Genomic DNA, 22,841 nt, shown 5'->3' on the forward strand with positions numbered 1-22,841 from the left:
TAGTTCTCCACCTTTCCAGCTTTGATATCAGTTTCCTTCCCATCCTCTGTCCTTCTATCCAGCCAACGTTGTGTATTTTGGGTTTTGTTATATTAACACATTCCCCCTGCTGATATTCGAGAAGAGTTTGGAGAATGCTCAACTACAATTAATTACCTCAAACTGTAAGTGAAGTGCACATTTCTGTTTTTGACAACTAACTCATAAACACAGGAGGCTTGGAAATATAGTCTTTTTGCATGACAATGAAGAGAAATCAGTGTGGGAAACATAACATTGTCTCTACCAATTTTATAACTGTATTTTTTTCTTATTTCCTTTTGATAAACAGTATTCAAACCTTTTAAAAAAATCTTCTATATTCACAACTTCGCTCTTTTCTTTCAAGTGAATCAAATGCTTATTATCTATATAGTACAGACATATATTATGTCATTTACTTAATGTGTATTATGGTATTTAGTTTTCACCATTCTCCTATTAGAGATGTTTACCTAATCATATAAAAGGAAAACGCTATTATATTAATGAATGTACAGAAATTATCCAAATTCACTAAAAGTATGTGTAGTAAAGGCTAAATTAAAATCCAGATTTGTCTGACTCAAAAATAAATGCTCTGCACATTAGAAGATGTTACTTTAAACATGTCAACTCTCACATGGATAGAGCCTCAATCTACACAATGAACATCATAGTCCTTCCAAGCTTTATAACCACCAGTCTAAACTATCTCACCAGCCTGCGATATTTTAAGTCCCCCATCATCTCGACCTCATCATGTCTCTGACCCAAATACACTGCTTTCACCTTTTCCCAAAGACCTTCTTCTTTGAGATGACTTCATCACACAGGTCAGAATTCTAGATCTATTTTGAGAGCCTGGACAAAGCAAAGTGGATTATTAGAACCAGAGTTACAACAAACGTCATTTGAGATCAAACATGAAATTAAATTCTGGTGTGTAGTCCCATCAAGAGGCGATCACACACGCTGGAGATGCCAGACCAGAGTAAGTAGGTACACAAGACAGGATAGGAAGTAAAGCCTAGAGAGTATATCTTCTGCACTGGAGTTTAGCAGCTACAGAAACTACTGAAAAACATTTAGACTTGGTTGTGAGGCAAGAGTCTACTGAGCTGACCCAGATGCTGACTTCTTCATTTCAGTTAATGGCACTTACATATTCTTCTGCTTACTCAGAATTGTCTTCTTGGAATCATCTTAGAGCCCTAAATCTCTCTTGTTTTCCTCAACCAATCATTTAATTTCCATGCAATTCTACTGTAAAGTTTTTGTTATCTTTCTCATATTCAGCCTACTCTACGCCCTAGCTCAGACACATAGTTATTTTTACTTGGCTTTTTGCAATTACCTCTTAGTTGGTCTTTAACTTATTTGTACAATCATTGTTGATTTTCTGTTCAATAGATTTCCCTGCGCTCCCATTTTTTCCCTCAAGGGCAAACACATATTCTAATCTTTTAAGGTGAAAGTCCAAGAAACTTGCTTGCTCAGATTTGTAAATAAAGTAGGACTGCAGCCTAATCCTTCTTAATGAAAGATGAGAGAGGGAACTAGGAATTACTGGGAAAATTTTCCGTCCTTCAACACCCACATACACATACAGAATAAAACACCATTTTCTTCTTTATTGGCAGTAGTTGATTGTGTCTGCATGTGGCACCTGGGGCTGGTAAATCTGCTGTGTCTCTGAGAAGAACTTGCTGACGCATACAGGATGACAGAGCAAAACCAGGAAAAACTCCTGCATCTTTGATAATGTTGAACCACTGTGCCAACTCTGGAAACTTTTGTTTGTTTCTTAATCTTATAAAAAGTATATGTAATTAATGCCCTTATTTTTTAAGCCACTATTGGTTGGGTGTTCTCTTTCTTGCCACAGAAATTGTCGTGACCGATGAACTCACCCATCTTCTACATTTATTGTACTTTCCAAGTCAGGCTTTTCAGTGTTGTTCAGACATGACACACACATTTTTCACTCGGCTTTTACTCTTGTGTGACCTCCTCCTGGGATATCAGGCCCATGCACATATTCACTTAACCAAAATCATTTCTATGATCCAAGATTCAGTTTAAAAAGAGACATTATTAGCAAGCTTCCCTTTATTGCCTTGACCAGATGTGATCTTTCCATCTCTAAATTTTCTCACTCTCAGAGTTTGAATCCATGAGATATCCATCAGTGTTGGCGGTAAGTAGTTTTGGATTTCCATGGTTCTGAGTTTGCAAACTCCCTTTGCTACTTAACCATTATGTGATCTTAAAAGATTTATTTAATCCCTCTTTTTACTCATTTATTTAATCCCTCAGATTACTCATTTTAAAAATGGACATAGTGTCACTGTTTTGCTGGGTTCTTATAAAGATTAAATCCCATTTTTACCCTTACAAACTATGTAATTTTAAGGAAATTCTGCTTAAGTTTCCACATACATAAAACATGGATAATAGTAACACCTGACTAATAGGTTTTTGTTTCATGGTTAAATGGGTTAATATAAGTGAAACTCTTAGAAAGGCACTTGGCATAAAGACAACACTGTCTACACTTTTTCTATTAATATTAGTACAGTGCCTGACACTGATATGTTCTTGAGAGATATTAACCACTGTTATTACCACAATTATGTTTTTATATTATTTATTTTCTTAATATTTTCATTTGTTTGTTTACCTAGAAAACACCTCTAACATTGCTATAGAGTTTAGAAACTGTCACACAAGTTGTATCATGCAGATCCTAGCACTATGCCCATAGAAAGATATAGAAAGATCTAAGTAGACATTTTTAAATTACACTTATTCCTCAAACAGTATCTAGCACAAAGGGTAATAGAATTCTAAGAATAAATCTTTAAGATATATTGCCTCAGATATTAAGAAAAATGAAAGCCGTCATTGAAGTGCTTGTAAAAATAACAGAATTGAAGCAATGTAATTGTCCATTGACAAAGGATTGACAGAATAAATCATGGTACGTTTAGCCAAAAAGACTCTAACAGTTATTAAATAGAATAATGTTATAAAATAATATAGGGTTTCTTTTTTTATTATTCAGGTATGGCAAGGCCAACAGATCAAGAGATTATCGCCATTGAAAAGATAACTTGTTACTTTCACAGATCCCAAGAGGAAGAGGCACGGGGGATGCCACATGTTGTTCACACAGGAAGCACCAGGGTCATCAAAGGAAGAGAGAGTGAGGGGAAAGCATGGTCATGAGTCTTTATTGTAGTTTCCGAGGGAAGAAATAGGTGAGGCTCGGTGAGGAGGTTTAGAATTGGCTAGTTTGATAACTTCCACAGGCTCTGGGTCATAGGGGCTGTCCATAGTTGTCTTGTACCTGACCCTGGGATGATTAGGGCAGAAAAATGCTGGCCCTGATGTGTAAGCTCCATAAAGGAGGTGGTTGGGATACAAACTCTGGGTTGGTTGGTTTGTATATGAAAGGCGTACTTGCAGGCAATTTGTTTGCTGTCCCTAGGAATTAGCTGACCCTGGAAGGCAGTATCTCCAGGCAAGACCACAAGATGTGGAAGCATCAAACACAGAAAACAGAAAATATGGTATTACAAACAGGTAAATCAATACGGGATGGAAAGGAGCCAATGGCAGCTTACAATGCACTATTATGCAAGAATAAGTTTACCCTGTGGCTGATCTGTGCTTGTTCAATATTTTTCTGCTGAGATGCCTAGAAACATGGTATTGACTCTTGTAAGATAGAGAGGATGTATATTTGCTTTTGATTGGCGATGTGATGTTTAAAGCCTAGCATTCGCCTTTTCTACCAGCTTGCTTACATCATTTACTAAATGTGTGTAGATGATGATACGCACCTGGTTTTAGCTACACGCCCAGTGTAAACCTGTGCTTTTTAGTAAACCTGTACTTTGGCTCACTTGAGACTAACGTGTCTCACCTCTATCTCGGTGATTCACAGTCAGAAGGCGGAGCGTCTCCACTGTGACTGAAAGGACTCTGAGATCAGTATGTGGAAGACTTGAACTTTTCTGATCCTTTCTTGGCTTACTTCACCTGCTGTACTGTGTATCTTTATCAAAGCCTTGCGTGACTGTGCCCTATAGAGTTTCCTGAGTTCTCTCAATTATCTGACCCTTTGTAATTGCTGCAGCTATATATAATATCATCTATCTTATTTGTAAAGCAAATATGTTTGTGTGTATATATACGCATATATACAAATATATATGCATATGTGCATATATACACATGAATTAAGTATAAATAAAATAGATAATATTTTTATTAGTTTAGTAAAATAGAGTTAATACACTGCTATTAACTTATTGGTCTTCCTCTGATCCTAGTGGCAAATATAATAAAATCGAAAGTAAAATTGTATAATTATTATCATTTCAATTATTAGTTTTAATAGACATCTAGAGTATATAGCATTGAATAGTGAATTTAAGTAATAAAATCTGATGAGTTAAGACAGTTAAGTGCTTAGTACATATCTATATACGCTATACATATTTTCTTACATTTAGACAGATTTTCTTAGGATAATCTGGAATACATTTATAAATGCCACATAGACTGACAATTAAATGCGTTTTAAACAGTACGATTTCAGAAAAGGCTGCTCCTACTTGGACTGGTTTTCCTGCTTGTCTTACAGACTTTAGTTGAAGAACAGTAGAGGAAAGTGGCATCCTCACTTCCCTCAAGACTGACAAACTTATGAGGCTCAGAGGCTCACTTTAGTTTGCTTTCCATGTGCACCTGCCAGGCACTAAGTAAACCTTCCTGGTACCAGCATAAATACGTATCACATTTTTACACAAAAAGAAGCATTTTTCTCCATTCACTACCTTACAGTGGCCTATGAAATAGGTTATAGAAACTATTTTTATCTTCTGCAAATTATGCATGAGAACATTTCAAATCTTTATTGTTTGAAATGTGGTCTGCATTTTTCCTTTGAAAGTATATCCAGCAACTGACTTTACCTCATCATGAAATGAAAATTTGTTGGGTTGAACTATATATTGTTTATATTTCTATTTGTAGCACTGATAAACATTTGTCTAAATAAATAGTCAAAAAAAATAAGTAAATTCACTTGTACTTAATTACCATCCTGATCACTGCCATAGTCTGATTATGTGCCCCCAAAATTCATATTTTGAAGTCCTAACCTAACATGTAATGGTTTTTAGAAGGTGGGCCCTTTGAGAAGTAACTAGTTCATCAGAGTGGAGTCCTCATGAATGGGATTAGTGGCCTTATAAAAAGGGACCCTAGAGAGCTCGCTCACCTTCTTTCCAACATATGAGGCTAAGGAAGTTGGCAGCCTATAATCCAGAAGAATACTTTCACCAGAACCCACGCACGCTGGCACCCTAATTTTGGACTTCCAGCCTCCAGAACTGTGAGAAATAAGTGTTTGTTGTTTAAAGACACTCAGTCTAAGATAATTTGTTGTAGCAGCCTGAATGGACTGAGACAATCACTAATATTCTGCCCTTACCTTATGGTACACAAAAGAAGCTGGAATTAGAAGGAAAGGTAAAATGCACAAAGAGACAGTATATTCTAGTTGGTGGCTGAGTCTCTACAATGTGAAAATTCCAACAGCTAATCGTAGAGAGAGTAAGAGGATCTCTGAGTCTGCAAAGCTATGATGGTATTTTATGGTAAAAGAAAAATGTACAGTTTATATGTTGGTCGTGTTTGATATTCATCACCAGAGATCAAATGAGTAAAACAAAGATCATGGTAGTTACATGACTCAGTGGTCACACAGTTATCAATGGAATAAAACATTTGCAACCCAACACTGTAGCATCAGATACTTTCTATTTCTCTGTTTTCTAAGCGTCTTCCAAGCTCTCATTTTATCAAGCACCAAGCATGAAGAAGGGTCTCAGAATCCAGTCTGTATGGGCTTGTAGACTATAAAATATACTTATGGACATTCACAGAGTGCACCTTTGGCTGCCTTCACTCTCTCATTTGTTCTCATGTGCAAAACTCCCATGCGTACAGAAAGTGCTACTCATGGCAGTTGTCTCACTGTCTGGAGCAGGCAACACATGTTCCAAGTAAACATGAAGAAGTTAGAAAGGCCCGAGAAATGTACATGAAGTCTCTCTTCATTGGCCAACTGCAGCTAGCGTAACCAGAAAGAAGACAGATTTTGATGGGGGCTGTGAGAATGAAGCATTGAGGGCACATATCCTAAATGTCACTAGGATCAATACAACAGGCGCTGAGCAAATAAAGTCCATATGGAAGGGAAAAATAATTGAAAGCCCTGCAGCAGCAAAGTAATTTTAGGACATAATCATCTAAGGCCATTAAATTCAATCTCCACCTGTGCTACAGATCAACGAGGTCTATAATTGCCAAAAGGACTGTCGACGGGTGTGTTTTTCCATGAGGGGAAAGACAATGGGTTGTGTCTAATAGAGTTGTTTACAGGCTAGTTGTGAAAGTCATGGGTGTGAAATCTGATGAATAAGTGGGTGGGCAAAAACAACATTCCTTCAGTTCCGATTCCAAAAAGAGTGATTCCTCTCTAAGTCTCCTTTGTCTGCGAAGGATTACAAAGCTATGCTCCCATTTAATTGCCTGTTGCAGCCGTTAGCTCTGCTGCCAGACTGCATCCCCTTTGCTGGCTTCCAAAGCAATGCTGCCAGGGCTGCGTTTTTTCCTTTTATTAAGGCTTGGCTCATTGAAAACTCTCCTGGCAATAGCCCAAGGGCATGCATATGCCCTGACGTAATGGTGTCATGTTCCTTCCTAAATGCCTTTCCCTGGGTGGCTTTCCCCTTGTTCCAATGTGTACTGGAGTTCTAGCATAGAATTCCAAAAAGATCTAGTACTGATCCCAAGAAGTGATTCTTTTTATTGGATTAAGAATCTCCTCCTCTTAGTTTTTTTGCCCAAACAGCTCATTTAAGTTTAATTTCTGTTACTGTGTTCTCTCTCTATGTGCATTTAGATGTTCTCAGGACTGACTCCAGAAATTGGGTAAGGTTGATTAGACCACAAAGTTTGAGAAGCAGTCTAATTCTGCCTATTACATCTATTTTTCCCTAGCTAGACATGGTTGCGCAAAATATATTTGACTTATGTTTGACGTATTACACTTCCTTGCTTCAAGGAAAAGAGATTTAATATGAGTTAATTTCTATTTTTCAAATTCAGCTTTATGCATAACCACTGAGGGGGAGCAGAATATGCTACCCCAAAATGTGCCACTTGGGCATGTGGATTGTTGTAAGCTGAAGGCAATTGAAACCTAGCAGACTAAGGAAGAGGGTTTTTACTACTCTCTTAATTGCCTGAAAGAATTTAGATAGGGGGCCTGTACCAAGAAGAAAGCTATTACTAGAGATAACTTTTTATATCAGAAAAAATTATCTGCATGGCATGGCAAACATGGTTACAAAACATTTGCTCTTCTCGTCTTCTTGTGAATTGTCTTCATCTTTGAAGCCCCAGATCCCTACTCCCTTCTCCTTAGCTCAGGATGGTATGCACATAAGCTTCAATCATCTGACTGCCTGAGAGTCTCATATTTTCTGTGGGGCTCCCACATGTACAAAATTAAATTTATTTTTCTCCTGTTAATCTGTCTTATGTTAATCTAATTAATAAATCAGCCAAAGACTCTAGAAGGGAAAAAGGAAAAAGTTTTCTGCCCTATAACACATAGGACTTTCAAATTCCAACTTACCTGAGCATGACTTTGACTTGCATATGTGAACTTTTTTTTGCTGAGGAAGATTCCCCCTGAGCTAACATCTGTGCCAATCTTCTTCTATTTTATATGTGGCATGCGGTCACAGCATGGCTGCTGATGAGCGGTAGAGGTCTGCACCCAGGAACCAAACTTGGGCTGCCAAAACAGAATGCGCCAAACTTAACTGCTAGGCCACAGGGCCAGCCCTTCCATATGTGTGCTTTTGTTCAGTCTCATTTTCTTGTTTCTGGATTTTTACAATGCCTTTTTTTGTTTTTCCATTTCTGAATGCTAATTACAAGAGTTACGTGTAATTAATCATGAGACGTATCCCAAGTACTTTGTCACTAACGTCAATGCCCTGCCAAAGATCACCAGAAATACACCTGTGGTTAAACAAATTGGGCTTATTGCTCATTGAAACCATGAGACTGCACAGAATGTGCAACAAGGGGGTAATATTTCACTAAGAGCATGTTACAAAGGACTTAATATTGGCATTGGACTCCAGTTAGGTGATTTGGGGAGGTTTTTAGGAGGAATGCTATTACTGTGTATCAAATGGTGTCAGGAACTGGGAATTAGTCTATGATAGGTTATTTTAATTAATCTTGCCTAGAAGAAGAGAGGACTAGAGCAAAACTAAAGGTGTAATTGGTAGAGAAGTAGCAGTCATTTATATTAGTCAGAGAGGGCAATGTTTGGGATTTTTTGTTGTTTGGACAATGTTTCCATTTTTGTCTGTATTCGGACAGGGTTATGAGGTAGTCTTGTTTTTGTCTTGATCAATTATCACCAGACTGGCCTTGTTTGATGTTGATGTGCTGTGAAATTGCTTATGTTCAACAGGAGAACACCATAGACTAGCTGTCAATGCCAGGCCAGCTCCTAGCAACACACAGGCCTCACTGACATGGTTGGACCAGTTCCCAGATGTTATGAATTGAATTGCTTTGCTCTTTCTTAATAAGAATAAATTTCCTATATTATTGAAAATAGCTTTATTAATGTATAATAGATATAAAATAAATTGCTAAAGTTAGGATGTATAAGTTGATAAGTTTTGAGGTAGGTATATACCCAAGAAACCATCACCACAATAAGCTAATGATCTAATAAGGCATCTCCAGAATATTCCTCCTGCCCATTTGTAATCCTTTACTTGTGCTTCTTCCAAGGACCCACCCCATCCCCAGTAACCAGTGATCTGCTTTCTGTCATTACATATTGATTTACATTTCCTAGTATAAAATATAAAATGAATCATACAATATGTACGCTTTTTTTGGTGGGGGAGCTGCTGTCTGGCTTCTCTTACTCAGTTAATTATTTTGAGATTCATCTATATTTTTGTAAGTTCCAATACTTCATTTCTCCTACACTTTTAAAGAGTAATTTCAGTGGATATTGCACTCTGGGTTGTTTTTTTTTTTCTTTCAACACTTTGAATATTTCACCCCACTCTTTTCTGCTTATGGGGTTTCTGATGAGACATATGCTCTAATCCTGTCCCTTCTTCCTGTATAGATAAAATTTTATTTTCTCTCTCTGCCCTGATGCTTCTTCAAGATTTTCTCTTTACCTTTGTTTTTCTACAGTTTTAATACAATATGCCTCAGTGATTTTTTTTTTTTTTGGTCTTTATCTTGCTTTGAACTTTCTGACCTTCTTGGATCTATAGTTTGGTATCTGATATTACTTGAGCAAAGTTCATGGCCACTATTACTCCAAATATTTCTTCTGTACATTCTTTCTTTTCTGTCTCGAATTCCAATTATGAATATGTTACATATTTTGATATTGTCTCAGAGTTCCAAGATATTTTCAATTTTTTCTGTTTCTTTTTCAACTTATTCCAGTTTGTAAAATTCTATTGACCAATCTTCAAGTCACTGATTCTTTCCGTGGCCGTATCAAGTCTACTGACAGCCCACCTAAGGCATTCTTCATTTCTGTCACTGTTTGATTTCTATAACATTCCATGATTTTTTTCTTAGAGTTTTCATTTCTCTGCTTACCTTACCCATCTGTTCTTGCATGTTGTCCACTTTTTTCTATTAAAGTCACTAAAATATTAATGATAGTTATTTTAAATTCCTTGTTTAATAATACCAATCTCTGTGTTATATCTGAGTATGGCTATGATGCTTGCTTTGTTCCTTCAGACTGTACTTTTTCTTTATTTTAGGCATGCTTTGTAATTATTTTTTGAAAATCATACATAATGTATCTGGTGATAGCAACTGGTATAAATAGGCCTTCATTATATTAGTTATATTGTTTATGTTATCAGATTTTGAGTGATTTATGCTAACCTGGCTAGGCATTGGACTGTGTGCAATGTTTGCTTTAACTAGAGCCTTCCACAGCTTATAATTCACCTAATATCCTTGAGTTGTTTTCCCCCTTCCCCTCTTGACTTTGGTGCTTCCTATACGCTTCTCAGAGAATTGGTGTCTTGAAATTCTTTCATCTGTAATCCACTGAGGCTGTAATCCAGATGAAATCTGATTTTAGGATTGTACTCAAATAGCCTTCTTCCTGGATAGCAGGCTTTTGTTATGCAGAAGGTTCTGAGTCTGTCTCACAATGATTACTCTTCCCTTCCCACTGCCAGATCTGCAAGGAGATCTTTCTTCAGTATTCACTAGGAGACTCTGGAAGGGTTTCTGGAACCATAGTCAATAGAAGGTTGGGATCCCTAAGGACTATGGCCCCAGCAGTATCTCACTTTTTTTGCTAGTTTACGGGAGCTATTCATCAAAATTGCCATTTAAGTATTCCTACCATTTTATGGGTCCAGTGACTTCTGCCTTATGTAATTAGATCCAGTTGCTGCATTTCTCCAACTGTGCCTGTCTCCAGATTTGGAAAGTGGTTTGTCCTGTGACCTCAGTTCTATGACAGGCCCAAGAAAAGTTGTTGATTTCCAGTTTTTCCATCTTTTTCTTGTTGTAGGGACAGGAATAACAATTTCTTTGCTCATTATGTATCAGAGCTGAAACCAGAGGTCTAGTAGTTTTTTATTGGTGCTGAGATTTATTGAGTCTTACTTTGTTGGGGGTTGTTTACTTTAGTTTTCTTACAAATATTTTTGAACTTTTTTTCTGAGAAGCACTTTAACTACTTGGAAATAGTTTCATCCTTTCCGGTATTGCTTTTAGGATTTACTAGTCAGGACATTTGGGCTAATTATTCTGTACCACTGAGGCAAGATTCTTCTTATGTGCTGCACCCAGTTTCCCATTAATCTTAAGACTTTTCAGTCAGGCTGATGGCAAAAGTCACTATTCTCAGTCTTGTGTGACCCCAAGCACTTCATTCTAATACATTTTAATAGCTTTTTTGCCTGCTTCAGATAATTTGTATGAACACATGTGATCAGTTCTCAGATGAATAATAGAGGGTAACCTCTGAAGATCTCTGGAGTTGTCACCCAGAGCCACTCTGACCTCCCCAGGACCCTGTACCGCATACTCTGGCTAGCTTGTTCTCTCCATACTCTAACCACCGTCTCAACTCAGGAAGTTTTTCAGGATCTACCTCAGTTCCCCTCCCTGGATCAGGTATTGGAGACTCTCCCAAGGCAGTAAGCTGGGGGACTATTTTTTTTTTTTCATTCCTTTTCAAGATTGCTGTCTTCCACTGTCTAATGACCAGTGTCTTAAAAACCATTGTTAGGTTTTTTGATTGTTTAAAGTGTGAGGGTAATTACGGTTTCTGTTTCTTCATCTGGATAGGAAATACGTGTTGAGGAGCGATCGTGGGTACTATTGAATCCTATAATTTCTGAAGTAAATTTAAAGAATTTCAAAATTTTCCCTATAAAGATGTCTATTTCACTCACTTGAATTTTCTCATCCTTTCTTGATTGTGATAAAAGAGGTTGGAGATTAAATTAAACTGCAGGCAAGTCATATGTCTCCAAACCGAAATTTGTCTCCATCTTTCTCTATATGAATCTTCATCCTACAAAACAGGTTTAAAACTCACTTCGATTTGAGTGGTTTGCAGATAGAATTTTCTATAATTATTACTCAGAATCCTTTGTCTTTCTGTGTTTGTCTTTTACTCTGTTCATTTGCACTTTGGGTATTTTTTATATTAAATTCCCTATTAGTATTATATTTTTTCCATTAGCCTTCTGGACCAAAATGATTTTTTATGTATTTATCACAAAGTTGTACAAATATTATTAAAATCATTGACCACACCAAATTAATTTTCTTCAAATAATTCAAACCAAGTTGAATCTAATATTAACTTCACATATTTCCCTATTGAATAAAACTTAGGTGATCTACAGCTCTCTATTTCTGTGTTAGATATCTGAACATAATGTAAAACAAAATAGAAAATAATTAAATAGTCAATGAATACATTAACTTTCTAGAAAGGTTTGTCTTTTACTGTTTCTTATTAATTAAATTACATCCTTCCATCTTTCAGTCTTGAAATATTTTATTGATTAAATAATGATCTAATGCATGATCTGAAGAAGGTTAAATAAAGACATGCTATCTAATACCTGAGCTGAGCACATTATAATATTTATACATAACCTATTTCATTTTAATTAATTTCTATTGAGTGTAAAAATAAATAAATGGGTAAATTTCATGTGCATGTGTTTGGATACTTTAATACTTATTACTTTAATATTTGCCTAAAATCTCGTCTTTTTAGAAAAAGCTCAACTCGCTGTCATGAGACATAGTGAGGCTATCCAACAGGAAACTCTATGAGCTTCGCTCACAGACTCCATTCTCCTGGAGACAGTGCTTGATGTAGCAGGAGGCCCATAGTGGAAGCTGGACCACCCAGAATATGCAAAGATAGTGGGAGGGTGGGGTGAATTGGCATTTCTCATTCCCAAGAATCATGTAGGCCCAGTGAACTTGGGACTATCTTCTCAGCTTATCGGAAAAAAACTGTCTGAGAAAGAAATCAAATCGTCAAGAAGAACCAGGAGAGGGAGAGAGTATGACTGAGAAACCACCTTGAACCACTAGATCCATCTGTGCCTAAAAGCAGTATCATTCCTTCAACTGGTAGCTACACAGGGCAATACAATATCTTTTTTCTTTAACCTAGTTTTCATTGGGTTTGAGTGATGGCAGAGGCAACAAAAATAAACAAGTTCTAATACAATTTATTTCATCTTCTACGTGGGAAAATGCAGAGATTCCTACTGGGAACATTTTTCCCCCTAATTCATATCGAGCAGTTTGGGAGGGCTTCAGCCATTTTTTGCGACTATAGGAACACAATTTTATCAGGAGATTTTCATGTGGGCATTCTATAGAAGCTGACTGTGTTAAAATAGTTCTGACACCAAAAAAGGCAGTTTTCAAGGGGCTATTTCATACACTTTTTAGAACGTGTAATGTTGTATGCACTTTAAATAATTCAGGACTGATGAAATTTAATGATAAGTAATTGAATAAAAGCACATATATTAAAACATTTTAGTGGGGATTTATAGCATAATAAATATTTATTTCTGATGACAACTTCAATTTTCCTACCTGCATTTCTCAAGGAATACTTTTATTTTCAATTCCAATGACAGTGAGTTTGAAGGACTATTTTTAACATTTTCAACTGGTGAAAACAGTTAGAAAATATCTATGAGACACTCATCTTCTAATATGATACATTGCAAACTTTTAAGTTTGGTCATCAGTTATTTCTAAAATGCTTGCCGGGCTTGTGAGTAGCTGGAGAAGAAATGAGGACAGAACATGCCAAAGGTGTGGGAAGACTTCATCTTAGCCTCCAGCCTACTTAACCTTATCTGGTGATCTGGATGATCTCATCTCTTATGCTCCATTTCCCCAGCTCGTAATTAAATGGATTATGACTCCCAGTGGTCTCTGAATTTAATTACAAATGCCATAGCGTTGATAATTGTTACCTGGAGAAATAAAGACTAAATGATACCACAGGCCTTGTCTCAACAATAACTTTATCTTTTTTCATCACCACAGTAAATGGCTCTTGCAGAGTTTTAACAAACTGTTTCCACCACTGAATTTCAGTTTTATCAATTCTAAATCATTTAAAACAATATCTTACATTTAAAGCAGAAAATTGTGTATCCAATCATGAAATGTCTCTCACTTTACTTAGGACTACCCCACAATAAGATGTAAGTGTAAGGAATCTGGTGATGTGACTTGTTAATGTCTTCTAATAGGTTGGAGCAGATGGTGGACATGCCTAAGCTTTATTTCTTTTTTCTGCTAAGTTTCTACGAAATCAAATATATTAAATAAATTGATGAAAATAACTTGAAATAAAATTGTGGAGTTTCCTGGCCTATTCCAAATGTGTAATACCCCTACTTATCTGTCCACTTATTCAGCTAGAATTTCTTTGGTCATTGGTTGGGATCATTTTTCCCTTTCCATTTATAGTGCGTTGAAAAACATAATAACAAGTGCCCTAAGAGTGAGAACCTTCTAGTTTTCATGAGATTTTGATTATTTTAAATAATTTTAGTTTTTCAAAAACATGATGGAAAATAATTTAATAAATAATTTAATGAACGCCATATATTTGGTACCATCCCTAACTCTAGCTTAATAAACTATTTTTTTTTTTAAAGATTTTATTTTTTCCTTTTTCTCCCCAAAGCCCCCCGGTACATAGTTGTGTATTCTTCGTTGTGGGTTCTTCTAGTTGTGGCATGTGGGACGCTGCCTCAGCGTGGTCTGATGAGCAGTGCCATGTCCGCGCCCAGGATTCGAACTAACGAAACACTGGGCCGCCTGCAGCGGAGCGCGCGAACTTAACCACTCGGCCACAGGGCCAGCCCCGCTTAATAAACTATTTTAAAAAAATTCTTTTTGTTGTTGTTGTTAGTAAAGGTAGTCTCATGCACACAGTCTTTGCGCCACCCACTTGACTGCCTAAGGACAAGCCTTGGGCTTGGAATACTTCCACATCAAGAGATAAGGAGCCCACAGCCTGTGCCAGGCTTGCCATCTTGTGTGAGAATGTCTTTTCTGTTTCAAGTTCAAGGAGTGTTCTTTTGTTCTACTTAAGCGTATGATCATATGTCACCTGGCCAACCCTATGGCTATATGTTTCCTTCATGGGGAGGGGACAGAGTCCTTTCACTGATGCATGAAAAGGGTGAGCATTGGTGAACTGCCTTGCCAGGAGAGACCTGGTGACCACTGGGGACAAAGACCCACTAGTGACGCTTTATAGAAGTAAAGCATTGTTGCATCCAGGGCTTCACTGTGTTGTGTTTTCCTTGGTGACTCTGATACCAGGATGCGATGGGCAGAAGTGTTTGGATTTCTATTTCTGGCGGCTGGCATAGTGACGATCTTTTCAATTCTCCATGTAGTGGGAGTCCTCCCCTAGGCTTGATAACACGGGCATGATGCTCTACTCAAGTTTGTTTTTAGTGATTTTGTCTGTAGATCCTCCTAAATGTTGCCCAGTTGGAATATATTTAAAATTACACTATGGGCCAGGCATCATGCTGGAGGTTAAAGATAACACCGTTGAACAGGAAACACGACCTCTGCTTTCAGGATGGCTGCGTTCTGTTTGGAAGATAGGCAGAAAGCAAATAATGATAATTTGTTAAACAGCCTGTTGTGTTACAAGTTCGATAGAGTCCTCTCTTTCATTTTCCACGAGTGCAAACTGGCAGTTCTGATAAGCAAGTGTGCCTAAATTTAGTGACCTGAGACCTTAGACCGCTTGGAGCACAAGTTCCATATCTGCAGATTTATTTTTAAAACATTAAAAAAATTTGAGCTAACAGGGGAATCCATTGATAAGTTCTGTATATTACTAAATGCAATTAGTGTTGTCAGCACTTTCAGATCCAACTTACTGGTGTTGATGTTTATTGAATGCCAGTTTTGCTACATCTCTAACAAGATTTACTGATTAGACTCATTCCTATAAATGAGTGTTCAGACTGTTATAAAAGAGTATAATAAAAAGTGTTTGCACTGCTAATTACATCTCTCAAAGATTAGCTCTGATTCGTTACACACTTCAAGAGGAGAAGGATCCTCTGCTGTTCTACGCCAGCACCTGAGCTCTTATGTTAGCCTGTAATTGTGGGTTTGGCCATATCCAAGCTCTGTTTTCCCCTCTCCTAAGGTAGTCTCCAGCATGTGTTTAATGATATCTAGAGAAGAAATAAACTAAAGGCACTGTTATTAAAAGACTTCTGTATTAAATCTATATTATATCAGTTATACTTTTATAATGTATGATTATATTCTATCAATGGCTTTCATATTAAAATCTATGCTGGAACTGGCATTCTCATTTATAAACACCAAGTTCCTGGCACAAATTAATAGTAGCACCATCCCCTTTCAGCAGTCATGGTTTTAATGATAACTGGACGTGGAAAATAAAAGGCTGGCTGACTTCATAGAAACTCAGATGGTATTAACAGAATGTCTGGACATCACATAGTCTAGGATGTGCATATCCTCATCCTCTTGCAAAAGGAATTTTCTCAGCAAGATTTGTAAAGTAAGAAAGAAGAAAAGCAACCTTTCTATTTTGTAAGTTTTTAACTGTATACGAGATGATTGTGGACTGTGGGGACAATGCTGCAGAGACGATCTCCAGAGCTTATTCATCTTGCTTGACTGAAACACTATGTTGCCTGATTAGCAACTCCCCAGAAACAGCCTTTTTAAATCAAAGCACTCCCCACATCTTTCTAACAGTTTACTTCAGGGAAACTATTAGGGAAAAGGCAATCTTGCAGTTCAAACATAATGAGCCCGATTTTTTTGGTCAGTTTTCCTTACTCTGTATGAGCTCCCAGTACTTTGTGACTTTCTCTCCTAAATACTGGGTTTAAGTCACTTTCCAGGCACCCGATATGCACAATTAGGCAAATAACCAGAATTACAGAATGCTTACATATCAACCAAGGGCAAGTTGAACATTCCTAGACAAGGGAGATGCTTGTTGAATGTGTAGATAATTCTAAAACATTCTTGACTATAGATGTCCAGAAAATATGCCTCAGCATTGATGAAATCCTGCTTCACCTGATATATATATATATACTTTTTTTTTGCTGAGGAAGATTTGACCTGAGCTGACAACTGTGCCAATCTTCCTCTATTTTGTACGTGGGTCATAGCCACAGCATGACTGCTGATGACTGGTGTAGGTCCTTGCCTGGGAACTGAACCCAGGCCACCAGAGTGGAGTGCTCTGATCTTAACCACTGGGCCATGGGGCTGACCCCTCACCTAAATATATTTACTTATTTGGGTAGTTACAATAATAAGAAATATCTAATACAAAATAATTGTAACCCTTATCATTCTTAGAATGAGTCATAGGAGAGGTTGCCTAGTTTACTGAGAGGTGAAGTTTCAATTCCTAGAAGAATTTTCTTTTAGTAGTAGCTCATGATCACCTTAGCCTGAGGCTTGTTATGCTTAAAGACCTGCTTGGATGTGTTCCCACCCTGGTAGATAGGGGATCTACTTTACAGATTCCAAAAGGAAAACGTTTATTACCACTTTCTCATCTTCTTCATAACTGTTAATCTGATTCTTCTAGGCCTAATAATGATCTCACATGTGGCCATGCACCAATATGCATCATCGCTGATGGTTATGTTATCACTTTCCTCCAGTACGTGGAATGCGTCACTGAATGAGAACTCCTATACTCTGAGGAGCTGATGTGGCTTTTCCTCCAATTGTCTCATTCTCTGACTTCATTTTCTGGTTTTGTTTTTGTTACTGCTAAAATGGCAGCTGCAAAGGAGAATAGAGGGCACCATTTGCAATTGAGATAAAGTTTATCACCCTCTCATCAGCTCAATATTATTCTTTGTTGACATTCTGATCCAAACATTTAATGATCTGGAAGCTCTGGGGAATAGACCACTTCTGAACTCATTCAGATTATTATTAGAATCCAGTTATCTGTGGCCGTCAATCTGAAGCTTTGATTTCCCTGCTGACTATCAGCAGAAGATGTTCTCAGCTACCAGAAGCTGCTCACATTCCTTCTTAGCTGGCCCTCTCCATCTTTAAAGCACCAAGGGCACACAAGTTCTCCTTGCCCTTTCAATCAGTCTTACTTCCTCTTCTGCTACAGGCCAGAGAAATCTCTCTTCTTGTGCAGGCTGAGGTGATTGTACTAAGCACACCCAGATGCCATGTAACATGACATAAGCACTGAAGTGATAGTCATCATATTAACACTTTCCAGACATTAGAGTGGAATGTCTTTAGTGAGGGGCCATTTAGAAATTCCACCTAACACACTTGACAAGGGAAGTTACTGTCAAGTATAATGGTTGGAACTAAGTTCTCTTCAGGTAGCTGGCCTCAACCCAGTTTTCTGTTGTGAGGAAGATTGACCCTGAGCTAACATCTGTTGTCAATCTTCCTCCTTTTTTGCTTGAGGAAGATTGTCACTGAGCTAACATCTGTGCCAATCTCCCTGTATTTTGTATGTGGGACACTGCCACAGCATGGCTTGATGAATGACGTGTAGGGCCGCACCCAATCCTAACCCGCAAATCCTGGACTGCTGAAGCGGAGCGTGCAAACTTAACCACTATACCAATGGGCCAGCCCCTCAACTCAGTTTTGAATCCTGATTCTCCTGTATTTGTGCTGCTTGTTGTTTTTGGACCTTTATATCTTCTCAAACATTGGTTTCCTCATTAACAAATGTGGTGAACAACACCATGTCACTCAGAAGGCTGCTCTGAGAAGGAAATGAGGTAATGTTTGGAAACTGGCACCTGGTACTTAGTAAGCACTTTATAAAGGTTATAATTATTATTATCATTTTTGCTTTGTTGCATCTATAAAATGCTACTTCATCTGCAAAATGTCCTTCCTTTATTTTCTCACTTGATTCTCAGAACAAACTGGTAAGATAGCTAATAAAGTTGAATATTTACTAAAAAGTAGTTGAAGTAAGTAGGATTCAAACTTGGTTTTTTTGTTCTACTTCTATTATATATTTTTTCTTTGCAGATTTTTAAACAGAGACTGTTAAGACAGTTCATTTTTTTTTAGTTTACACAGTTTATAGCTTTCTATAATTCCTTTTTAAAGATTAAACTACATAGACAAATGCAAACAATTATTGCTTTAGAAAATCTCTCTCATATATTTTGTTCAGATTTTTCTAATTTACTACATGATTAAAAATGTTTTGAAATCTTTGCATCTCTAGGTGTTTTTCTGATTTTTTTAAAATTCACATTACTAGAAGTATTGTAGTAGCATAATATCCATTCATACACTTGGCATTAAATAGGGTAATATTATGACTAAATTAGAACTGTAATTTTAAGTAAAATGATGGATCCTTGATGTCATATTTATTTTCTTATCCTTACTAGTCATTCTATGTAACACTGTCAGAAGAAAATGCTGCTGTAGTGTTTTATCTTCATGCTTTCTTGACTTTATAGTAGCCTAAAATCAAGGGTTGAGTTCAGCGTGTAATATTTATAATAATAGTGCTTATTTTTATCTTGAGAAGAAACCAAAATTACCAAACCTCAGAAGCCAGTGACCCAGTAGGAACTTAATTGATAAAGAAGGGTCTGTCCAGTGGGTTCTGGAGCTACAAAGAAGAATTGTTTGTTCTCTAATGGGTCTCCATATCTCCCAAAGCAGAAGAAGAGAGGTAGAAATACTGTGGCTTCTTCTTTCCTCTAGTCTATAGTATCCTATCAGTGTCTCTTTAAACCTGTCCTTAGGTGGAAGGCAGTTGGCAGTGGAGCCTGGTGACTATCATCATCAGGAGACATTCACAAAATTCATCAGAAAACAAAGGGAGGTAAGTGATGAACACAATATTGTTAATCATATTGCCTTCTATTTTCACTGCCTAATCTAGTGGAAAACTTTTTTTATACTATACTGACCAATAATTTTGAGAAACAAATGCTTAATAGTTATCAGCCTTGTACAGTTTTAGGAACTTTCATTTTGCAAAGCTTAGGTCTATTTTTGAGTGACTTTAGATATTGGTGAGCACTTTTTTATGTTGTAGCACCACTGTGTCCTAGTAATGCCATTGAATACACGCCACTTCCAATTTATATTTTTAATTATATCAATAGTCATACAAACACACTGATAACATAATTTTCACTTTTTAAAATTTCTATCACTTCTGTTTGTATTGAGCAGGACCCAAAGAGTTGTTCAAGAATTTTATGACATCATATGAGCATATATGTTAAATTGATATATCAGAATAACGAGTATTTGGATAAAATTTATGCAAATAATGATGCCACACATTATATTCTTTTTAAAATTAATGATTGCATCTCAAGTTTGGATTGCTCACTGTAAATCACTGTTCTGTACTTCATCTGCCTTACTTGCATTTAAAATATTTATATTCATAATTCGACCTTGGTGTTCTTATTTAAGATATTACATTTTTAAGTTCTTCAACATGTTTTAATAATCACTGATTTTATATTTGCCATTATTATTTTTTGTTACACCAATGTTTTACTTTCAAATTCTCACTAAAAAGTTCCAGTTTATAATAATTCCAGCAAATGTTAACATGGTTCATTTTATATATATGTTTATCTTGGAATTTAATGATATTATTATGGTTGGATTTTTCCTTATTTATCTCCAGATAATCAATATAACTTTTATCCAAATTATTTTATTTTAAACAATTTAGAATTTGTATTTCTTAATTTAAAATGTAGTTGCTTTCATTTCCTCTATATTGAGAGTTAGCAGTATATTAGCAGTATAGGCTGCTGAGAACACAGACTCTGATACCAGATTGCCTGTGTTCAGATCTGTTTTGCCACTTAATATACGTGCTACCTTGGGTAAATTATGCTCCTCATTTTCCTCACAATAACATCAACCAATTGAGTTTTGAAGAAAATTAAACATAAATATCAATATAAAGCTTTAAATATTCTCTGACAGGTTAAATGATGAAAATATTTTCTATCATTAATAGTTCTTAAAAAGTTGGGGTCTTCTTCTTTCACATAATTCAAAACATTGTGATCAAAATCAATTTTACTGACTTATGTAACCTATTTTAGTAACCAATTAAAACCTATTTTCATTGAAAGTGTTATAAGCATTTTATCTTTAAGAATTTTTCTAATAATTCAATTGGTATTTTAAATATAAAAAGGGTCATAAAACATTTAACTTATTTATAGATCTTATTTGATTACATAATATTTATGAGGCATTAAGCTAAACTATTTACATGTTTTACTTTACAGATCCTTATAATAATCCTATGTGGTAGTTACTATTATTTATTACAATTTACAGATGAGGAGACTGAGGTTTAAAGAATCTAAATAAATTCCCAATATCACACACCTGGTTGGTGCTAAACTGGGGTAGAAGTGAGTTTCCATGAATTCTGGGGGCCTTCAGATCTCAGGCACTCTGCCATACAGCTTTCTTAAACACTGCTTAGAACTAGTAAAATGATTAAATCTTGCTTTCCTGGAATACTTGTTTTTATCTGTTACCCTCACTTAATAGTGTCACTTTATATTCACGCTTTCTAGTTTGTTTAATATACTGTACTTAGAACAGGCAATTTTCACTATTGGGACTAAAATGAATACTTTTTATTTGAAAGAAAGAGATTACATTTCACTAACCTATGCTTTACTGAATTTTATCATGTTAACTTTTAGAGAAAGTATGGACAAACACACTCACACAACGTGAACTTAACACTTCAGCAATTTCAAATGAGCTAGTAGGTGTCAAATGATGTGGAATTTTAAAGAGCAAAAGTTGATTGCAGGATGGATATTGTTACTTAATACACGTTCTTAGCTCTTCAGCCTCCCTTGGGAAAAAATAGAAAGATTTATGGGAGAATAAGTAATGAAGTGGCTCTATCTGAAGTAGGAGAGGGACCATGAAGGAGAGAGAGAACGAATAATCAGAAAAGAGATTATGAATATGCAACATTTTCTAGCAATGACAGGATGTACTTAAACACACAAGCACATATGTCACATATAAATCACTTACTAATTTATTTCAGTTATTACTGAATTGGTCTAAAACATCATCACACACAAATATAAGGAAAGATGTGGACACAGAATAGACAATATTCATATGAAAGATGCTTTAGCATGGTTAAAGAATGTGTAAGTCATGTTATAGGCAAATAAAGGCAACTGAAGAAAAAGCAGATAAGCTGGAGGGAGGTTAAATATCCGGAAGGACCAGTAAGAAGTAGAGGGAATGTGTTTGCCTATTGCAAGTTCATTCTCCTTGCCATTTCCTCTGTCTGAAAGACACCAGGCCCTCACGTCCTTCAGATGTTTACCCATGTCATCACCTCAATGAGGCTTTCCATGACATTATCAAAATTACCTCCAAACACATACACATGCTCTTAATCCCCAGTTTCTGTTTTATTTTCAACTTCTCAAACACCCAATTGCATGTATTGAACTTGTTTTCCTGATTGATTTTCTATCTTCCTCTAGTAAATTATAAATTCCACAACAATATGGTTTTGTTCATCTAATTTGTTCACTGATGAATCCCCAGTGCTTGAAACAGTATCTGACACTCAATAAATGAATAAATAAATAAATTTGCTCTGCTTTCCCCATAGGTTTGAGCATAATTCTGAGAGGGAGAGAAGATTTAGCTCCTCATATTATGGAACAGTGAAATTTGCCTCCTTGTGAGACATTAGGTTCTCAGATTACAAAGATATCATTCCTAAGGTGACTTTATGATCATTTAGCAGAGGTTTTCTTAAGACTCACTGATTGGAGGGGAGGTTGAGCCCACTTCTCTTTAAAATAAAGAACCTAGAAATCGAAGAATGAGAAAAAGAAAAATCTCAAAGTACTGAACAAAAAAATTACATTGTTTGAAGAAAGTTTTCCTCTTAAATTTTTAGGAACTTGTTAATTTGGTTTTGCTACTTTACACATAACCCTGAAAAACTCGTATTTCTAATATTTTAAAGTAAAGATGGAACCAAGAGGGCAGGTCAGAGAACCTTCCGAAGGGCTAAGAACAACGTAGGAGGAAGTAGCCCATGATAACTAATTTGCATTTTT

Source organism: Equus quagga, chromosome 21 (assembly GCF_021613505.1).
Source record: "Equus quagga isolate Etosha38 chromosome 21, UCLA_HA_Equagga_1.0, whole genome shotgun sequence".
Classification (NCBI taxonomy): domain Eukaryota; kingdom Metazoa; phylum Chordata; class Mammalia; order Perissodactyla; family Equidae; genus Equus; species Equus quagga.